Source organism: Hyla sarda, unplaced genomic scaffold (genome assembly GCF_029499605.1).
Source record: "Hyla sarda isolate aHylSar1 unplaced genomic scaffold, aHylSar1.hap1 scaffold_200, whole genome shotgun sequence".
NCBI lineage: Eukaryota > Metazoa > Chordata > Amphibia > Anura > Hylidae > Hyla > Hyla sarda.
The window spans coordinates 15,928-37,936 of NW_026608660.1; the positions used below are offsets into that span (position 1 = coordinate 15,928).

At 46.2% G+C, this 22,009-nt stretch overlaps 10 non-coding genes across 10 annotated transcripts; all 10 read left to right on the plus strand.

The window, feature by feature from the left end:
• Nucleotides 1-672: 672 nt before the first annotated feature.
• LOC130317509 (U2 spliceosomal RNA) lies at nucleotides 673-863 on the plus strand. Its single transcript, XR_008864618.1, has one exon. It is a non-coding gene; the product is annotated as a U2 spliceosomal RNA (small nuclear RNA).
• A 2,093-nt stretch (nucleotides 864-2,956) lies between these two features.
• On the plus strand, nucleotides 2,957-3,147 carry LOC130317521 (U2 spliceosomal RNA). The gene has a single exon (XR_008864629.1). It is a non-coding gene; the product is annotated as a U2 spliceosomal RNA (small nuclear RNA).
• A 2,091-nt stretch (nucleotides 3,148-5,238) lies between these two features.
• On the plus strand, nucleotides 5,239-5,429 carry LOC130317534 (U2 spliceosomal RNA). The gene has a single exon (XR_008864640.1). It is a non-coding gene; the product is annotated as a U2 spliceosomal RNA (small nuclear RNA).
• A 2,083-nt stretch (nucleotides 5,430-7,512) lies between these two features.
• Nucleotides 7,513-7,703, plus strand: LOC130317547 (U2 spliceosomal RNA). Its single transcript, XR_008864652.1, has one exon. It is a non-coding gene; the product is annotated as a U2 spliceosomal RNA (small nuclear RNA).
• A 2,078-nt stretch (nucleotides 7,704-9,781) lies between these two features.
• LOC130317559 (U2 spliceosomal RNA) lies at nucleotides 9,782-9,972 on the plus strand. Its single transcript, XR_008864663.1, has one exon. It is a non-coding gene; the product is annotated as a U2 spliceosomal RNA (small nuclear RNA).
• A 2,087-nt stretch (nucleotides 9,973-12,059) lies between these two features.
• LOC130317571 (U2 spliceosomal RNA) lies at nucleotides 12,060-12,250 on the plus strand. Its single transcript, XR_008864673.1, has one exon. It is a non-coding gene; the product is annotated as a U2 spliceosomal RNA (small nuclear RNA).
• Nucleotides 12,251-14,335: 2,085 nt separating this feature from the next.
• On the plus strand, nucleotides 14,336-14,518 carry LOC130317562 (U2 spliceosomal RNA). The gene has a single exon (XR_008864666.1). It is a non-coding gene; the product is annotated as a U2 spliceosomal RNA (small nuclear RNA).
• Nucleotides 14,519-16,595: 2,077 nt separating this feature from the next.
• Nucleotides 16,596-16,786, plus strand: LOC130317583 (U2 spliceosomal RNA). The gene has a single exon (XR_008864678.1). It is a non-coding gene; the product is annotated as a U2 spliceosomal RNA (small nuclear RNA).
• A 2,085-nt stretch (nucleotides 16,787-18,871) lies between these two features.
• On the plus strand, nucleotides 18,872-19,062 carry LOC130317587 (U2 spliceosomal RNA). The gene has a single exon (XR_008864679.1). It is a non-coding gene; the product is annotated as a U2 spliceosomal RNA (small nuclear RNA).
• A 2,088-nt stretch (nucleotides 19,063-21,150) lies between these two features.
• LOC130317589 (U2 spliceosomal RNA) lies at nucleotides 21,151-21,341 on the plus strand. Its single transcript, XR_008864680.1, has one exon. It is a non-coding gene; the product is annotated as a U2 spliceosomal RNA (small nuclear RNA).
• Nucleotides 21,342-22,009: the final 668 nt, after the last annotated feature.

Genomic DNA, 22,009 nt, shown 5'->3' on the forward strand with positions numbered 1-22,009 from the left:
AAGCAACAGGAGATTGTTGCATCCATCTAGAACCCTCAGAACTACAGTGCTATGATGTCACTCACTTCCACAGGCCTTGCAGAGTGTAAACAACAACAACCCAGCTTTGTTGTGTATGTAACCATAGGGATTTGTGATGTCACCTAGAACCTTCACAGCAGCGACAGCTTTATGAGGAGCATCAGCACTGCTCTGCCTGAGCAGAACCATCACCGCCATAGGTTGTCAAATAACCCGGATTTAACCCACACAGGTAAGTCCAATGGGGTGCAGGCATGTCCTCTATGCTTACAGCTTCCCGTGGGTGTTGGTTTGATACCGTTTGGGGACAGCCAAGGAGGCATCTGCAGGCAACAAAGGTAGGTGTGTGCTTGTGTGTGTGTTTCCTATGCAGATCCTAAGCCCAGTGTCACATGCAAGTAGGAGGAGTAAGAAGGGTTCCTGGCAAATCCGGGTTATGGATTGCATTTAAAAAGGCCCCGTGGGAGTGCAATGGGCCCCTGTCTTGCTGCTTAGCAATAATGGTATGGGTTTAGGTTCTGCTGTGTGTACTGGTGGTTGACTGCCCCCCAGCCCAGAGTGTGCATGGAAAATTGTCTGGCAGCCTCCCTGACAGCAAGCAGTGATAGTGCCCATGAAGGGGACCTTGTTGGGCCCGCCCCTTTCACGGTTATCGCTTCTCGGCCTTTTGGCTAAGATCAAGTGTAGTATCTGTTCTTATCAGTTTAATATCTGATACGTCCCCTATCTGGGGACCATATATTAAATGGATTTTTGAGAACGGGGGCCGATTTCGAAGCTTGCTTCCGTCGCCCTATGCATTGACCCGATATGGCAGTATCTTCGGGTACAGTGCACCACCCCCTTACAGGGTTAAAAAGAAAGATTCCTACTTTCATTGCTACCTGCTTGCTGGCTAGCCAGCTAGCCAGCCCTGTGGGCCTTGCTGCTGCAGCCAAAAAACAAAAGGTGGTGCTGCTGCTGCTGCTTCTGCTGCTTCTGCTTGTGTCTGGCCGCTGTTGGAGCGTCCAGGCACAGGACTTCTGCTGCTGCTGACTAAATGGCCTCCTTAATTGGATCATTTGAGTAGCCAGCACACCTGTGCAGGTAGGGCATGACATGATAGGCAGCTGCCTTGATAGCGGGTGGGTGCTGAATGTTCCTAATTGACAAAATAAGATTAATGCTTATGAAGAAATATAAAATCTCATCCCTTCCCCAATATCGCGCCACACCCCTACCCCTTAATTCCCTGGTTGAACTTGATGGACATATGTCTTTTTTCGACCGTACTAACTATGTAACTATGTAACATAACATGGGGGGGGGGGGGGGGGGGTCTCCTGGCTGTTCACACAGGTGTGTCATTGCTGTACATTGACCATGCATTGCTTCTGTGGTATTGCAAAGGCAAAGACAAATGCTTCCAGCCATCCATTGCACTAATGGATTGGTCATCAGCTGGCTGTCTATGTCCCGCATCAATATAGACCAAAGTACAGAGGGTTAGGCTATGCTATTGTGCACCTACCTGATGCATCAGAAGGTGCGAGGCCCTTGCTAAATTCTGTGCACAGACTTTGAGATCTATACTTTAGACTGTATCTAAACCTGCTCCAACATGGACTGACATTCTGGCCTACTTTCAGCCGATGCGACTTGTCTGTCGCTGAACAGTCGCTTTTTATGTATTCAGCACCTATGTATAATGTTGTAAAAATGCTCTAGAAGCTAAAGTCGCAGAAATGTCACACATATTTGGCCTGCAACTTTCTGTGCGACAAATTCAGACAGGAAAAATCAGTATAAATCCTTAGAAAATTATCCCCCAGTGTCTCCATCTGCTGGCGGTATTGAATAAGCATTGCTGCACTGATGGGGTATGCATTAGACGAAAAAAAAAGAAGAAAAAGAAGAATAATACGCCCAGAAAAGAGGCGAAAAGGAGAAAAACGTAAAAAAACGTGAAAAAAAAGTAAGAGGAAGAGAAGGGAAAAAAAGGTGGAAATGGGTTTAAAAGTGATTTCGGCGGAGAAATATATATATATATATATATATATATATATATATATATATATATATACGCGCACACACACACATATATATAAACGTATTCTCCGTTGAGATATTGCAGCCGCTGCTGTGTCCAGGCCCAGGAGCCTTAGCACTGTGCTGTGATGTCACTCAATACCACTGACATCACTAGGTGTAAACAACATCTCTCCTTTGCTGTGTATGTGACTATGGAGCTGTTTGGTGATGTCGTCTATTATGGCCTTCATAGAAGCAACAGGAGATTGTTGCATCCATCTAGAACCCTCAGAACTACAGTGCTATGATGTCACTCACTTCCACAGGCCTTGCAGAGTGTAAACAACAACAACCCAGCTTTGTTGTGTATGTAACCATAGGGATTTGTGATGTCACCTAGAACCTTCACAGCAGCGACAGCTTTATGAGGAGCATCAGCACTGCTCTGCCTGAGCAGAACCATCACCGCCATAGGTTGTCAAATAACCCGGATTTAACCCACACAGGTAAGTCCAATGGGGTGCAGGCATGTCCTCTATGCTTACAGCTTCCCGTGGGTGTTGGTTTGATACCGTTTGGGGACAGCCAAGGAGGCATCTGCAGGCAACAAAGGTAGGTGTGTGCTTGTGTGTGTGTTTCCTATGCAGATCCTAAGCCCAGTGTCACATGCAAGTAGGAGGAGTAAGAAGGGTTCCTGGCAAATCCGGGTTATGGATTGCATTTAAAAAGGCCCCGTGGGAGTGCAATGGGCCCCTGTCTTGCTGCTTAGCAATAATGGTATGGGTTTAGGTTCTGCTGTGTGTACTGGTGGTTGACTGCCCCCCAGCCCAGAGTGTGCATGGAAAATTGTCTGGCAGCCTCCCTGACAGCAAGCAGTGATAGTGCCCATGAAGGGGACCTTGTTGGGCCCGCCCCTTTCACGGTTATCGCTTCTCGGCCTTTTGGCTAAGATCAAGTGTAGTATCTGTTCTTATCAGTTTAATATCTGATACGTCCCCTATCTGGGGACCATATATTAAATGGATTTTTGAGAACGGGGGCCGATTTCGAAGCTTGCTTCCGTCGCCCTATGCATTGACCCGATATGGCAGTATCTTCGGGTACAGTGCACCACCCCCTTACAGGGTTAAAAAGAAAGATTCCTACTTTCATTGCTACCTGCTTGCTGGCTAGCCAGCTAGCCAGCCCTGTGGGCCTTGCTGCTGCAGCCAAAAAACAAAAGGTGGTGCTGCTGCTGCTGCTTCTGCTGCTTCTGCTTGTGTCTGGCCGCTGTTGGAGCGTCCAGGCACAGGACTTCTGCTGCTGCTGACTAAATGGCCTCCTTAATTGGATCATTTGAGTAGCCAGCACACCTGTGCAGGTAGGGCATGACATGATAGGCAGCTGCCTTGATAGCGGGTGGGTGCTGAATGTTCCTAATTGACAAAATAAGATTAATGCTTATGAAGAAATATAAAATCTCATCCCTTCCCCAATATCGCGCCACACCCCTACCCCTTAATTCCCTGGTTGAACTTGATGGACATATGTCTTTTTTCGACCGTACTAACTATGTAACTATGTAACATAACATGGGGGGGGGGGGGGGGGGGTCTCCTGGCTGTTCACACAGGTGTGTCATTGCTGTACATTGACCATGCATTGCTTCTGTGGTATTGCAAAGGCAAAGACAAATGCTTCCAGCCATCCATTGCACTAATGGATTGGTCATCAGCTGGCTGTCTATGTCCCGCATCAATATAGACCAAAGTACAGAGGGTTAGGCTATGCTATTGTGCACCTACCTGATGCATCAGAAGGTGCGAGGCCCTTGCTAAATTCTGTGCACAGACTTTGAGATCTATACTTTAGACTGTATCTAAACCTGCTCCAACATGGACTGACATTCTGGCCTACTTTCAGCCGATGCGACTTGTCTGTCGCTGAACAGTCGCTTTTTATGTATTCAGCACCTATGTATAATGTTGTAAAAATGCTCTAGAAGCTAAAGTCGCAGAAATGTCACACATATTTGGCCTGCAACTTTCTGTGCGACAAATTCAGACAGGAAAAATCAGTATAAATCCTTAGAAAATTATCCCCCAGTGTCTCCATCTGCTGGCGGTATTGAATAAGCATTGCTGCACTGATGGGGTATGCATTAGACGAAAAAAAAGAAGAAAAAGAAGAATAATACGCCCAGAAAAGAGGCGAAAAGGAGAAAAACGTAAAAAAACGTGAAAAAAAAGTAAGAGGAAGAGAAGGGAAAAAAAGGTGGAAATGGGTTTAAAAGTGATTTCGGCGGAGAATATATATATATATATATATATATATATATATATATATATATATATACGCGCACACACACACATATATATAAACGTATTCTCCGTTGAGATATTGCAGCCGCTGCTGTGTCCAGGCCCAGGAGCCTTAGCACTGTGCTGTGATGTCACTCAATACCACTGACATCACTAGGTGTAAACAACATCTCTCCTTTGCTGTGTATGTGACTATGGAGCTGTTTGGTGATGTCGTCTATTATGGCCTTCATAGAAGCAACAGGAGATTGTTGCATCCATCTAGAACCCTCAGAACTACAGTGCTATGATGTCACTCACTTCCACAGGCCTTGCAGAGTGTAAACAACAACAACCCAGCTTTGTTGTGTATGTAACCATAGGGATTTGTGATGTCACCTAGAACCTTCACAGCAGCGACAGCTTTATGAGGAGCATCAGCACTGCTCTGCCTGAGCAGAACCATCACCGCCATAGGTTGTCAAATAACCCGGATTTAACCCACACAGGTAAGTCCAATGGGGTGCAGGCATGTCCTCTATGCTTACAGCTTCCCGTGGGTGTTGGTTTGATACCGTTTGGGGACAGCCAAGGAGGCATCTGCAGGCAACAAAGGTAGGTGTGTGCTTGTGTGTGTGTTTCCTATGCAGATCCTAAGCCCAGTGTCACATGCAAGTAGGAGGAGTAAGAAGGGTTCCTGGCAAATCCGGGTTATGGATTGCATTTAAAAAGGCCCCGTGGGAGTGCAATGGGCCCCTGTCTTGCTGCTTAGCAATAATGGTATGGGTTTAGGTTCTGCTGTGTGTACTGGTGGTTGACTGCCCCCCAGCCCAGAGTGTGCATGGAAAATTGTCTGGCAGCCTCCCTGACAGCAAGCAGTGATAGTGCCCATGAAGGGGACCTTGTTGGGCCCGCCCCTTTCACGGTTATCGCTTCTCGGCCTTTTGGCTAAGATCAAGTGTAGTATCTGTTCTTATCAGTTTAATATCTGATACGTCCCCTATCTGGGGACCATATATTAAATGGATTTTTGAGAACGGGGGCCGATTTCGAAGCTTGCTTCCGTCGCCCTATGCATTGACCCGATATGGCAGTATCTTCGGGTACAGTGCACCACCCCCTTACAGGGTTAAAAAGAAAGATTCCTACTTTCATTGCTACCTGCTTGCTGGCTAGCCAGCTAGCCAGCCCTGTGGGCCTTGCTGCTGCAGCCAAAAAACAAAAGGTGGTGCTGCTTCTGCTGCTTCTGCTTGTGTCTGGCCGCTGTTGGAGCGTCCAGGCACAGGACTTCTGCTGCTGCTGACTAAATGGCCTCCTTAATTGGATCATTTGAGTAGCCAGCACACCTGTGCAGGTAGGGCATGACATGATAGGCAGCTGCCTTGATAGCGGGTGGGTGCTGAATGTTCCTAATTGACAAAATAAGATTAATGCTTATGAAGAAATATAAAATCTCATCCCTTCCCCAATATCGCGCCACACCCCTACCCCTTAATTCCCTGGTTGAACTTGATGGACATATGTCTTTTTTCGACCGTACTAACTATGTAACTATGTAACATAACATGGGGGGGGGGGGGGGTCTCCTGGCTGTTCACACAGGTGTGTCATTGCTGTACATTGACCATGCATTGCTTCTGTGGTATTGCAAAGGCAAAGACAAATGCTTCCAGCCATCCATTGCACTAATGGATTGGTCATCAGCTGGCTGTCTATGTCCCGCATCAATATAGACCAAAGTACAGAGGGTTAGGCTATGCTATTGTGCACCTACCTGATGCATCAGAAGGTGCGAGGCCCTTGCTAAATTCTGTGCACAGACTTTGAGATCTATACTTTAGACTGTATCTAAACCTGCTCCAACATGGACTGACATTCTGGCCTACTTTCAGCCGATGCGACTTGTCTGTCGCTGAACAGTCGCTTTTTATGTATTCAGCACCTATGTATAATGTTGTAAAAATGCTCTAGAAGCTAAAGTCGCAGAAATGTCACACATATTTGGCCTGCAACTTTCTGTGCGACAAATTCAGACAGGAAAAATCAGTATAAATCCTTAGAAAATTATCCCCCAGTGTCTCCATCTGCTGGCGGTATTGAATAAGCATTGCTGCACTGATGGGGTATGCATTAGACGAAAAAAAAGAAGAAAAAGAAGAATAATACGCCCAGAAAAGAGGCGAAAAGGAGAAAAACGTAAAAAAACGTGAAAAAAAAGTAAGAGGAAGAGAAGGGTAAAAAGGTGGAAATGGGTTTAAAAGTGATTTCGGCGGAGAATATATATATATATATATATATATATATATATATATATATATATATATATATATACGCGCACACACACACATATATATAAACGTATTCTCCGTTGAGATATTGCAGCCGCTGCTGTGTCCAGGCCCAGGAGCCTTAGCACTGTGCTGTGATGTCACTCAATACCACTGACATCACTAGGTGTAAACAACATCTCTCCTTTGCTGTGTATGTGACTATGGAGCTGTTTGGTGATGTCGTCTATTATGGCCTTCATAGAAGCAACAGGAGATTGTTGCATCCATCTAGAACCCTCAGAACTACAGTGCTATGATGTCACTCACTTCCACAGGCCTTGCAGAGTGTAAACAACAACAACCCAGCTTTGTTGTGTATGTAACCATAGGGATTTGTGATGTCACCTAGAACCTTCACAGCAGCGACAGCTTTATGAGGAGCATCAGCACTGCTCTGCCTGAGCAGAACCATCACCGCCATAGGTTGTCAAATAACCCGGATTTAACCCACACAGGTAAGTCCAATGGGGTGCAGGCATGTCCTCTATGCTTACAGCTTCCCGTGGGTGTTGGTTTGATACCGTTTGGGGACAGCCAAGGAGGCATCTGCAGGCAACAAAGGTAGGTGTGTGCTTGTGTGTGTGTTTCCTATGCAGATCCTAAGCCCAGTGTCACACAAGTAGGAGGAGTAAGAAGGGTTCCTGGCAAATCCGGGTTATGGATTGCATTTAAAAAGGCCCCGTGGGAGTGCAATGGGCCCCTGTCTTGCTGCTTAGCAATAATGGTATGGGTTTAGGTTCTGCTGTGTGTACTGGTGGTTGACTGCCCCCCAGCCCAGAGTGTGCATGGAAAATTGTCTGGCAGCCTCCCTGACAGCAAGCAGTGATAGTGCCCATGAAGGGGACCTTGTTGGGCCCGCCCCTTTCACGGTTATCGCTTCTCGGCCTTTTGGCTAAGATCAAGTGTAGTATCTGTTCTTATCAGTTTAATATCTGATACGTCCCCTATCTGGGGACCATATATTAAATGGATTTTTGAGAACGGGGGCCGATTTCGAAGCTTGCTTCCGTCGCCCTATGCATTGACCCGATATGGCAGTATCTTCGGGTACAGTGCACCACCCCCTTACAGGGTTAAAAAGAAAGATTCCTACTTTCATTGCTACCTGCTTGCTGGCTAGCCAGCTAGCCAGCCCTGTGGGCCTTGCTGCTGCAGCCAAAAAACAAAAGGTGCTGCTGCTGCTGCTTCTGCTGCTTCTGCTTGTGTCTGGCCGCTGTTGGAGCGTCCAGGCACAGGACTTCTGCTGCTGCTGACTAAATGGCCTCCTTAATTGGATCATTTGAGTAGCCAGCACACCTGTGCAGGTAGGGCATGACATGATAGGCAGCTGCCTTGATAGCGGGTGGGTGCTGAATGTTCCTAATTGACAAAATAAGATTAATGCTTATGAAGAAATATAAAATCTCATCCCTTCCCCAATATCGCGCCACACCCCTACCCCTTAATTCCCTGGTTGAACTTGATGGACATATGTCTTTTTTCGACCGTACTAACTATGTAACTATGTAACATAACATGGGGGGGGGTCTCCTGGCTGTTCACACAGGTGTGTCATTGCTGTACATTGACCATGCATTGCTTCTGTGGTATTGCAAAGGCAAAGACAAATGCTTCCAGCCATCCATTGCACTAATGGATTGGTCATCAGCTGGCTGTCTATGTCCCGCATCAATATAGACCAAAGTACAGAGGGTTAGGCTATGCTATTGTGCACCTACCTGATGCATCAGAAGGTGCGAGGCCCTTGCTAAATTCTGTGCACAGACTTTGAGATCTATACTTTAGACTGTATCTAAACCTGCTCCAACATGGACTGACATTCTGGCCTACTTTCAGCCGATGCGACTTGTCTGTCGCTGAACAGTCGCTTTTTATGTATTCAGCACCTATGTATAATGTTGTAAAAATGCTCTAGAAGCTAAAGTCGCAGAAATGTCACACATATTTGGCCTGCAACTTTCTGTGCGACAAATTCAGACAGGAAAAATCAGTATAAATCCTTAGAAAATTATCCCCCAGTGTCTCCATCTGCTGGCGGTATTGAATAAGCATTGCTGCACTGATGGGGTATGCATTAGACGAAAAAAAAGAAGAAAAAGAAGAATAATACGCCCAGAAAAGAGGCGAAAAGGAGAAAAACGTAAAAAAACGTGAAAAAAAAGTAAGAGGAAGAGAAGGGAAAAAAAGGTGGAAATGGGTTTAAAAGTGATTTCGGCGGAGAATATATATATATATATATATATATATATATATATATATATATATATACGCGCACACACACACATATATATAAACGTATTCTCCGTTGAGATATTGCAGCCGCTGCTGTGTCCAGGCCCAGGAGCCTTAGCACTGTGCTGTGATGTCACTCAATACCACTGACATCACTAGGTGTAAACAACATCTCTCCTTTGCTGTGTATGTGACTATGGAGCTGTTTGGTGATGTCGTCTATTATGGCCTTCATAGAAGCAACAGGAGATTGTTGCATCCATCTAGAACCCTCAGAACTACAGTGCTATGATGTCACTCACTTCCACAGGCCTTGCAGAGTGTAAACAACAACAACCCAGCTTTGTTGTGTATGTAACCATAGGGATTTGTGATGTCACCTAGAACCTTCACAGCAGCGACAGCTTTATGAGGAGCATCAGCACTGCTCTGCCTGAGCAGAACCATCACCGCCATAGGTTGTCAAATAACCCGGATTTAACCCACACAGGTAAGTCCAATGGGGTGCAGGCATGTCCTCTATGCTTACAGCTTCCCGTGGGTGTTGGTTTGATACCGTTTGGGGACAGCCAAGGAGGCATCTGCAGGCAACAAAGGTAGGTGTGTGCTTGTGTGTGTGTTTCCTATGCAGATCCTAAGCCCAGTGTCACATGCAAGTAGGAGGAGTAAGAAGGGTTCCTGGCAAATCCGGGTTATGGATTGCATTTAAAAAGGCCCCGTGGGAGTGCAATGGGCCCCTGTCTTGCTGCTTAGCAATAATGGTATGGGTTTAGGTTCTGCTGTGTGTACTGGTGGTTGACTGCCCCCCAGCCCAGAGTGTGCATGGAAAATTGTCTGGCAGCCTCCCTGACAGCAAGCAGTGATAGTGCCCATGAAGGGGACCTTGTTGGGCCCGCCCCTTTCACGGTTATCGCTTCTCGGCCTTTTGGCTAAGATCAAGTGTAGTATCTGTTCTTATCAGTTTAATATCTGATACGTCCCCTATCTGGGGACCATATATTAAATGGATTTTTGAGAACGGGGGCCGATTTCGAAGCTTGCTTCCGTCGCCCTATGCATTGACCCGATATGGCAGTATCTTCGGGTACAGTGCACCACCCCCTTACAGGGTTAAAAAGAAAGATTCCTACTTTCATTGCTACCTGCTTGCTGGCTAGCCAGCTAGCCAGCCCTGTGGGCCTTGCTGCTGCAGCCAAACAACAAAAGGTGGTGCTGCTGCTGCTGCTTCTGCTGCTTCTGCTTGTGTCTGGCCGCTGTTGGAGCGTCCAGGCACAGGACTTCTGCTGCTGCTGACTAAATGGCCTCCTTAATTGGATCATTTGAGTAGCCAGCACACCTGTGCAGGTAGGGCATGACATGATAGGCAGCTGCCTTGATAGCGGGTGGGTGCTGAATGTTCCTAATTGACAAAATAAGATTAATGCTTATGAAGAAATATAAAATCTCATCCCTTCCCCAATATCGCGCCACACCCCTACCCCTTAATTCCCTGGTTGAACTTGATGGACATATGTCTTTTTTCGACCGTACTAACTATGTAACTATGTAACATAACATGGGGGGGGGGGTCTCCTGGCTGTTCACACAGGTGTGTCATTGCTGTACATTGACCATGCATTGCTTCTGTGGTATTGCAAAGGCAAAGACAAATGCTTCCAGCCATCCATTGCACTAATGGATTGGTCATCAGCTGGCTGTCTATGTCCCGCATCAATATAGACCAAAGTACAGAGGGTTAGGCTATGCTATTGTGCACCTACCTGATGCATCAGAAGGTGCGAGGCCCTTGCTAAATTCTGTGCACAGACTTTGAGATCTATACTTTAGACTGTATCTAAACCTGCTCCAACATGGACTGACATTCTGGCCTACTTTCAGCCGATGCGACTTGTCTGTCGCTGAACAGTCGCTTTTTATGTATTCAGCACCTATGTATAATGTTGTAAAAATGCTCTAGAAGCTAAAGTCGCAGAAATGTCACACATATTTGGCCTGCAACTTTCTGTGCGACAAATTCAGACAGGAAAAATCAGTATAAATCCTTAGAAAATTATCCCCCAGTGTCTCCATCTGCTGGCGGTATTGAATAAGCATTGCTGCACTGATGGGGTATGCATTAGACGAAAAAAAAGAAGAAAAAGAAGAATAATACGCCCAGAAAAGAGGCGAAAAGGAGAAAAACGTAAAAAAACGTGAAAAAAAAGTAAGAGGAAGAGAAGGGAAAAAAAGGTGGAAATGGGTTTAAAAGTGATTTCGGCGGAGAATATATATATATATATATATATATATATATATATATATATATATATATATACGCGCACACACACACATATATATAAACGTATTCTCCGTTGAGATATTGCAGCCGCTGCTGTGTCCAGGCCCAGGAGCCTTAGCACTGTGCTGTGATGTCACTCAATACCACTGACATCACTAGGTGTAAACAACATCTCTCCTTTGCTGTGTATGTGACTATGGAGCTGTTTGGTGATGTCGTCTATTATGGCCTTCATAGAAGCAACAGGAGATTGTTGCATCCATCTAGAACCCTCAGAACTACAGTGCTATGATGTCACTCACTTCCACAGGCCTTGCAGAGTGTAAACAACAACAACCCAGCTTTGTTGTGTATGTAACCATAGGGATTTGTGATGTCACCTAGAACCTTCACAGCAGCGACAGCTTTATGAGGAGCATCAGCACTGCTCTGCCTGAGCAGAACCATCACCGCCATAGGTTGTCAAATAACCCGGATTTAACCCACACAGGTAAGTCCAATGGGGTGCAGGCATGTCCTCTATGCTTACAGCTTCCCGTGGGTGTTGGTTTGATACCGTTTGGGGACAGCCAAGGAGGCATCTGCAGGCAACAAAGGTAGGTGTGTGCTTGTGTGTGTGTTTCCTATGCAGATCCTAAGCCCAGTGTCACATGCAAGTAGGAGGAGTAAGAAGGGTTCCTGGCAAATCCGGGTTATGGATTGCATTTAAAAAGGCCCCGTGGGAGTGCAATGGGCCCCTGTCTTGCTGCTTAGCAATAATGGTATGGGTTTAGGTTCTGCTGTGTGTACTGGTGGTTGACTGCCCCCCAGCCCAGAGTGTGCATGGAAAATTGTCTGGCAGCCTCCCTGACAGCAAGCAGTGATAGTGCCCATGAAGGGGACCTTGTTGGGCCCGCCCCTTTCACGGTTATCGCTTCTCGGCCTTTTGGCTAAGATCAAGTGTAGTATCTGTTCTTATCAGTTTAATATCTGATACGTCCCCTATCTGGGGACCATATATTAAATGGATTTTTGAGAACGGGGGCCGATTTCGAAGCTTGCTTCCGTCGCCCTATGCATTGACCCGATATGGCAGTATCTTCGGGTACAGTGCACCACCCCCTTACAGGGTTAAAAAGAAAGATTCCTACTTTCATTGCTACCTGCTTGCTGGCTAGCCAGCTAGCCAGCCCTGTGGGCCTTGCTGCTGCAGCCAAAAAACAAAAGGTGGTGCTGCTGCTGCTGCTTCTGCTGCTTCTGCTTGTGTCTGGCCGCTGTTGGAGCGTCCAGGCACAGGACTTCTGCTGCTGCTGACTAAATGGCCTCCTTAATTGGATCATTTGAGTAGCCAGCACACCTGTGCAGGTAGGGCATGACATGATAGGCAGCTGCCTTGATAGCGGGTGGGTGCTGAATGTTCCTAATTGACAAAATAAGATTAATGCTTATGAAGAAATATAAAATCTCATCCCTTCCCCAATATCGCGCCACACCCCTACCCCTTAATTCCCTGGTTGAACTTGATGGACATATGTCTTTTTTCGACCGTACTAACTATGTAACTATGTAACATAACATGGGGGGGGGGGGGGGGGGGTCTCCTGGCTGTTCACACAGGTGTGTCATTGCTGTACATTGACCATGCATTGCTTCTGTGGTATTGCAAAGGCAAAGACAAATGCTTCCAGCCATCCATTGCACTAATGGATTGGTCATCAGCTGGCTGTCTATGTCCCGCATCAATATAGACCAAAGTACAGAGGGTTAGGCTATGCTATTGTGCACCTACCTGATGCATCAGAAGGTGCGAGGCCCTTGCTAAATTCTGTGCACAGACTTTGAGATCTATACTTTAGACTGTATCTAAACCTGCTCCAACATGGACTGACATTCTGGCCTACTTTCAGCCGATGCGACTTGTCTGTCGCTGAACAGTCGCTTTTTATGTATTCAGCACCTATGTATAATGTTGTAAAAATGCTCTAGAAGCTAAAGTCGCAGAAATGTCACACATATTTGGCCTGCAACTTTCTGTGCGACAAATTCAGACAGGAAAAATCAGTATAAATCCTTAGAAAATTATCCCCCAGTGTCTCCATCTGCTGGCGGTATTGAATAAGCATTGCTGCACTGATGGGGTATGCATTAGACGAAAAAAAAGAAGAAAAAGAAGAATAATACGCCCAGAAAAGAGGCGAAAAGGAGAAAAACGTAAAAAAACGTGAAAAAAAAGTAAGAGGAAGAGAAGGGAAAAAAAGGTGGAAATGGGTTTAAAAGTGATTTCGGCGGAGAATATATATATATATATATATATATATATATATATATATATACGCGCACACACACACATATATATAAACGTATTCTCCGTTGAGATATTGCAGCCGCTGCTGTGTCCAGGCCCAGGAGCCTTAGCACTGTGCTGTGATGTCACTCAATACCACTGACATCACTAGGTGTAAACAACATCTCTCCTTTGCTGTGTATGTGACTATGGAGCTGTTTGGTGATGTCGTCTATTATGGCCTTCATAGAAGCAACAGGAGATTGTTGCATCCATCTAGAACCCTCAGAACTACAGTGCTATGATGTCACTCACTTCCACAGGCCTTGCAGAGTGTAAACAACAACAACCCAGCTTTGTTGTGTATGTAACCATAGGGATTTGTGATGTCACCTAGAACCTTCACAGCAGCGACAGCTTTATGAGGAGCATCAGCACTGCTCTGCCTGAGCAGAACCATCACCGCCATAGGTTGTCAAATAACCCGGATTTAACCCACACAGGTAAGTCCAATGGGGTGCAGGCATGTCCTCTATGCTTACAGCTTCCCGTGGGTGTTGGTTTGATACCGTTTGGGGACAGCCAAGGAGGCATCTGCAGGCAACAAAGGTAGGTGTGTGCTTGTGTGTGTGTTTCCTATGCAGATCCTAAGCCCAGTGTCACATGCAAGTAGGAGGAGTAAGAAGGGTTCCTGGCAAATCCGGGTTATGGATTGCATTTAAAAAGGCCCCGTGGGAGTGCAATGGGCCCCTGTCTTGCTGCTTAGCAATAATGGTATGGGTTTAGGTTCTGCTGTGTGTACTGGTGGTTGACTGCCCCCCAGCCCAGAGTGTGCATGGAAAATTGTCTGGCAGCCTCCCTGACAGCAAGCAGTGATAGTGCCCATGAAGGGGACCTTGTTGGGCCCGCCCCTTTCACGGTTATCGCTTCTCGGCCTTTTGGCTAAGATCAAGTGTAGTATCTGTTCTTATCAGTTTAATATCTGATACGTCCCCTATCTGGGGACCATATATTAAATGGATTTTTGAGACGATTTCGAAGCTTGCTTCCGTCGCCCTATGCATTGACCCGATATGGCAGTATCTTCGGGTACAGTGCACCACCCCCTTACAGGGTTAAAAAGAAAGATTCCTACTTTCATTGCTACCTGCTTGCTGGCTAGCCAGCTAGCCAGCCCTGTGGGCCTTGCTGCTGCAGCCAAAAAACAAAAGGTGGTGCTGCTGCTGCTGCTTCTGCTGCTTCTGCTTGTCTGGCCGCTGTTGGAGCGTCCAGGCACAGGACTTCTGCTGCTGCTGACTAAATGGCCTCCTTAATTGGATCATTTGAGTAGCCAGCACACCTGTGCAGGTAGGGCATGACATGATAGGCAGCTGCCTTGATAGCGGGTGGGTGCTGAATGTTCCTAATTGACAAAATAAGATTAATGCTTATGAAGAAATATAAAATCTCATCCCTTCCCCAATATCGCGCCACACCCCTACCCCTTAATTCCCTGGTTGAACTTGATGGACATATGTCTTTTTTCGACCGTACTAACTATGTAACTATGTAACATAACATGGGGGGGGGGGGGGGGTCTCCTGGCTGTTCACACAGGTGTGTCATTGCTGTACATTGACCATGCATTGCTTCTGTGGTATTGCAAAGGCAAAGACAAATGCTTCCAGCCATCCATTGCACTAATGGATTGGTCATCAGCTGGCTGTCTATGTCCCGCATCAATATAGACCAAAGTACAGAGGGTTAGGCTATGCTATTGTGCACCTACCTGAGGCATCAGAAGGTGCGAGGCCCTTGCTAAATTCTGTGCACAGACTTTGAGATCTATACTTTAGACTGTATCTAAACCTGCTCCAACATGGACTGACATTCTGGCCTACTTTCAGCCGATGCGACTTGTCTGTCGCTGAACAGTCGCTTTTTATGTATTCAGCACCTATGTATAATGTTGTAAAAATGCTCTAGAAGCTAAAGTCGCAGAAATGTCACACATATTTGGCCTGCAACTTTCTGTGCGACAAATTCAGACAGGAAAAATCAGTATAAATCCTTAGAAAATTATCCCCCAGTGTCTCCATCTGCTGGCGGTATTGAATAAGCATTGCTGCACTGATGGGGTATGCATTAGACGAAAAAAAAGAAGAAAAAGAAGAATAATACGCCCAGAAAAGAGGCGAAAAGGAGAAAAACGTAAAAAAACGTGAAAAAAAAGTAAGAGGAAGAGAAGGGAAAAAAAGGTGGAAATGGGTTTAAAAGTGATTTCGGCGGAGAAATATATATATATATATATATATATATATATATATATACGCGCACACACACACATATATATAAACGTATTCTCCGTTGAGATATTGCAGCCGCTGCTGTGTCCAGGCCCAGGAGCCTTAGCACTGTGCTGTGATGTCACTCAATACCACTGACATCACTAGGTGTAAACAACATCTCTCCTTTGCTGTGTATGTGACTATGGAGCTGTTTGGTGATGTCGTCTATTATGGCCTTCATAGAAGCAACAGGAGATTGTTGCATCCATCTAGAACCCTCAGAACTACAGTGCTATGATGTCACTCACTTCCACAGGCCTTGCAGAGTGTAAACAACAACAACCCAGCTTTGTTGTGTATGTAACCATAGGGATTTGTGATGTCACCTAGAACCTTCACAGCAGCGACAGCTTTATGAGGAGCATCAGCACTGCTCTGCCTGAGCAGAACCATCACCGCCATAGGTTGTCAAATAACCCGGATTTAACCCACACAGGTAAGTCCAATGGGGTGCAGGCATGTCCTCTATGCTTACAGCTTCCCGTGGGTGTTGGTTTGATACCGTTTGGGGACAGCCAAGGAGGCATCTGCAGGCAACAAAGGTAGGTGTGTGCTTGTGTGTGTGTTTCCTATGCAGATCCTAAGCCCAGTGTCACATGCAAGTAGGAGGAGTAAGAAGGGTTCCTGGCAAATCCGGGTTATGGATTGCATTTAAAAAGGCCCCGTGGGAGTGCAATGGGCCCCTGTCTTGCTGCTTAGCAATAATGGTATGGGTTTAGGTTCTGCTGTGTGTACTGGTGGTTGACTGCCCCCCAGCCCAGAGTGTGCATGGAAAATTGTCTGGCAGCCTCCCTGACAGCAAGCAGTGATAGTGCCCATGAAGGGGACCTTGTTGGGCCCGCCCCTTTCACGGTTATCGCTTCTCGGCCTTTTGGCTAAGATCAAGTGTAGTATCTGTTCTTATCAGTTTAATATCTGATACGTCCCCTATCTGGGGACCATATATTAAATGGATTTTTGAGAACGGGGGCCGATTTCGAAGCTTGCTTCCGTCGCCCTATGCATTGACCCGATATGGCAGTATCTTCGGGTACAGTGCACCACCCCCTTACAGGGTTAAAAAGAAAGATTCCTACTTTCATTGCTACCTGCTTGCTGGCTAGCCAGCTAGCCAGCCCTGTGGGCCTTGCTGCTGCAGCCAAAAAACAAAAGGTGGTGCTGCTGCTGCTGCTTCTGCTGCTTCTGCTTGTGTCTGGCCGCTGTTGGAGCGTCCAGGCACAGGACTTCTGCTGCTGCTGACTAAATGGCCTCCTTAATTGGATCATTTGAGTAGCCAGCACACCTGTGCAGGTAGGGCATGACATGATAGGCAGCTGCCTTGATAGCGGGTGGGTGCTGAATGTTCCTAATTGACAAAATAAGATTAATGCTTATGAAGAAATATAAAATCTCATCCCTTCCCCAATATCGCGCCACACCCCTACCCCTTAATTCCCTGGTTGAACTTGATGGACATATGTCTTTTTTCGACCGTACTAACTATGTAACTATGTAACATAACATGGGGGGGGGGGGGGGGGTCTCCTGGCTGTTCACACAGGTGTGTCATTGCTGTACATTGACCATGCATTGCTTCTGTGGTATTGCAAAGGCAAAGACAAATGCTTCCAGCCATCCATTGCACTAATGGATTGGTCATCAGCTGGCTGTCTATGTCCCGCATCAATATAGACCAAAGTACAGAGGGTTAGGCTATGCTATTGTGCACCTACCTGATGCATCAGAAGGTGCGAGGCCCTTGCTAAATTCTGTGCACAGACTTTGAGATCTATACTTTAGACTGTATCTAAACCTGCTCCAACATGGACTGACATTCTGGCCTACTTTCAGCCGATGCGACTTGTCTGTCGCTGAACAGTCGCTTTTTATGTATTCAGCACCTATGTATAATGTTGTAAAAATGCTCTAGAAGCTAAAGTCGCAGAAATGTCACACATATTTGGCCTGCAACTTTCTGTGCGACAAATTCAGACAGGAAAAATCAGTATAAATCCTTAGAAAATTATCCCCCAGTGTCTCCATCTGCTGGCGGTATTGAATAAGCATTGCTGCACTGATGGGGTATGCATTAGACGAAAAAAAAGAAGAAAAAGAAGAATAATACGCCCAGAAAAGAGGCGAAAAGGAGAAAAACGTAAAAAAACGTGAAAAAAAAGTAAGAGGAAGAGAAGGGAAAAAAAGGTGGAAATGGGTTTAAAAGTGATTTCGGCGGAGAATATATATATATATATATATATATATATATATATATATATATACGCGCACACACACACATATATATAAACGTATTCTCCGTTGAGATATTGCAGCCGCTGCTGTGTCCAGGCCCAGGAGCCTTAGCACTGTGCTGTGATGTCACTCAATACCACTGACATCACTAGGTGTAAACAACATCTCTCCTTTGCTGTGTATGTGACTATGGAGCTGTTTGGTGATGTCGTCTATTATGGCCTTCATAGAAGCAACAGGAGATTGTTGCATCCATCTAGAACCCTCAGAACTACAGTGCTATGATGTCACTCACTTCCACAGGCCTTGCAGAGTGTAAACAACAACAACCCAGCTTTGTTGTGTATGTAACCATAGGGATTTGTGATGTCACCTAGAACCTTCACAGCAGCGACAGCTTTATGAGGAGCATCAGCACTGCTCTGCCTGAGCAGAACCATCACCGCCATAGGTTGTCAAATAACCCGGATTTAACCCACACAGGTAAGTCCAATGGGGTGCAGGCATGTCCTCTATGCTTACAGCTTCCCGTGGGTGTTGGTTTGATACCGTTTGGGGACAGCCAAGGAGGCATCTGCAGGCAACAAAGGTAGGTGTGTGCTTTTGTGTGTGTTTCCTATGCAGATCCTAAGCCCAGTGTCACATGCAAGTAGGAGGAGTAAGAAGGGTTCCTGGCAAATCCGGGTTATGGATTGCATTTAAAAAGGCCCCGTGGGAGTGCAATGGGCCCCTGTCTTGCTGCTTAGCAATAATGGTATGGGTTTAGGTTCTGCTGTGTGTACTGGTGGTTGACTGCCCCCCAGCCCAGAGTGTGCATGGAAAATTGTCTGGCAGCCTCCCTGACAGCAAGCAGTGATAGTGCCCATGAAGGGGACCTTGTTGGGCCCGCCCCTTTCACGGTTATCGCTTCTCGGCCTTTTGGCTAAGATCAAGTGTAGTATCTGTTCTTATCAGTTTAATATCTGATACGTCCCCTATCTGGGGACCATATATTAAATGGATTTTTGAGAACGGGGGCCGATTTCGAAGCTTGCTTCCGTCGCCCTATGCATTGACCCGATATGGCAGTATCTTCGGGTACAGTGCACCACCCCCTTACAGGGTTAAAAAGAAAGATTCCTACTTTCATTGCTACCTGCTTGCTGGCTAGCCAGCTAGCCAGCCCTGTGGGCCTTGCTGCTGCAGCCAAAAAACAAAAGGTGGTGCTGCTGCTGCTGCTTCTGCTGCTTCTGCTTGTGTCTGGCCGCTGTTGGAGCGTCCAGGCACAGGACTTCTGCTGCTGCTGACTAAATGGCCTCCTTAATTGGATCATTTGAGTAGCCAGCACACCTGTGCAGGTAGGGCATGACATGATAGGCAGCTGCCTTGATAGCGGGTGGGTGCTGAATGTTCCTAATTGACAAAATAAGATTAATGCTTATGAAGAAATATAAAATCTCATCCCTTCCCCAATATCGCGCCACACCCCTACCCCTTAATTCCCTGGTTGAACTTGATGGACATATGTCTTTTTTCGACCGTACTAACTATGTAACTATGTAACATAACATGGGGGGGGGGGGGGGGGTCTCCTGGCTGTTCACACAGGTGTGTCATTGCTGTACATTGACCATGCATTGCTTCTGTGGTATTGCAAAGGCAAAGACAAATGCTTCCAGCCATCCATTGCACTAATGGATTGGTCATCAGCTGGCTGTCTATGTCCCGCATCAATATAGACCAAAGTACAGAGGGTTAGGCTATGCTATTGTGCACCTACCTGATGCATCAGAAGGTGCGAGGCCCTTGCTAAATTCTGTGCACAGACTTTGAGATCTATACTTTAGACTGTATCTAAACCTGCTCCAACATGGACTGACATTCTGGCCTACTTTCAGCCGATGCGACTTGTCTGTCGCTGAACAGTCGCTTTTTATGTATTCAGCACCTATGTATAATGTTGTAAAAATGCTCTAGAAGCTAAAGTCGCAGAAATGTCACACATATTTGGCCTGCAACTTTCTGTGCGACAAATTCAGACAGGAAAAATCAGTATAAATCCTTAGAAAATTATCCCCCAGTGTCTCCATCTGCTGGCGGTATTGAATAAGCATTGCTGCACTGATGGGGTATGCATTAGACGAAAAAAAAGAAGAAAAAGAAGAATAATACGCCCAGAAAAGAGGCGAAAAGGAGAAAAACGTAAAAAAACGTGAAAAAAAAGTAAGAGGAAGAGAAGGGAAAAAAAGGTGGAAATGGGTTTAAAAGTGATTTCGGCGGAGAAATATATATATATATATATATATATATATATATATATATATATATACGCGCACACACACACATATATATAAACGTATTCTCTGTTGAGATATTGCAGCCGCTGCTGTGTCCAGGCCCAGGAGCCTTAGCACTGTGCTGTGATGTCACTCAATACCACTGACATCACTAGGTGTAAACAACATCTCTCCTTTGCTGTGTATGTGACTATGGAGCTGTTTGGTGATGTCGTCTATTATGGCCTTCATAGAAGCAACAGGAGATTGTTGCATCCATCTAGAACCCTCAGAACTACAGTGCTATGATGTCACTCACTTCCACAGGCCTTGCAGAGTGTAAACAACAACAACCCAGCTTTGTTGTGTATGTAACCATAGGGATTTGTGATGTCACCTAGAACCTTCACAGCAGCGACAGCTTTATGAGGAGCATCAGCACTGCTCTGCCTGAGCAGAACCATCACCGCCATAGGTTGTCAAATAACCCGGATTTAACCCACACAGGTAAGTCCAATGGGGTGCAGGCATGTCCTCTATGCTTACAGCTTCCCGTGGGTGTTGGTTTGATACCGTTTGGGGACAGCCAAGGAGGCATCTGCAGGCAACAAAGGTAGGTGTGTGCTTGTGTGTGTGTTTCCTATGCAGATCCTAAGCCCAGTGTCACATGCAAGTAGGAGGAGTAAGAAGGGTTCCTGGCAAATCCGGGTTATGGATTGCATTTAAAAAGGCCCCGTGGGAGTGCAATGGGCCCCTGTCTTGCTGCTTAGCAATAATGGTATGGGTTTAGGTTCTGCTGTGTGTACTGGTGGTTGACTGCCCCCCAGCCCAGAGTGTGCATGGAAAATTGTCTGGCAGCCTCCCTGACAGCAAGCAGTGATAGTGCCCATGAAGGGGACCTTGTTGGGCCCGCCCCTTTCACGGTTATCGCTTCTCGGCCTTTTGGCTAAGATCAAGTGTAGTATCTGTTCTTATCAGTTTAATATCTGATACGTCCCCTATCTGGGGACCATATATTAAATGGATTTTTGAGAACGGGGGCCGATTTCGAAGCTTGCTTCCGTCGCCCTATGCATTGACCCGATATGGCAGTATCTTCGGGTACAGTGCACCACCCCCTTACAGGGTTAAAAAGAAAGATTCCTACTTTCATTGCTACCTGCTTGCTGGCTAGCCAGCTAGCCAGCCCTGTGGGCCTTGCTGCTGCAGCCAAAAAACAAAAGGTGGTGCTGCTGCTGCTGCTTCTGCTGCTTCTGCTTGTGTCTGGCCGCTGTTGGAGCGTCCAGGCACAGGACTTCTGCTGCTGCTGACTAAATGGCCTCCTTAATTGGATCATTTGAGTAGCCAGCACACCTGTGCAGGTAGGGCATGACATGATAGGCAGCTGCCTTGATAGCGGGTGGGTGCTGAATGTTCCTAATTGACAAAATAAGATTAATGCTTATGAAGAAATATAAAATCTCATCCCTTCCCCAATATCGCGCCACACCCCTACCCCTTAATTCCCTGGTTGAACTTGATGGACATATGTCTTTTTTCGACCGTACTAACTATGTAACTATGTAACATAACATGGGGGGGGGGGGGGGGGTCTCCTGGCTGTTCACACAGGGTGTCATTGCTGTACATTGACCATGCATTGCTTCTGTGGTATTGCAAAGGCAAAGACAAATGCTTCCAGCCATCCATTGCACTAATGGATTGGTCATCAGCTGGCTGTCTATGTCCCGCATCAATATAGACCAAAGTACAGAGGGTTAGGCTATGCTATTGTGCACCTACCTG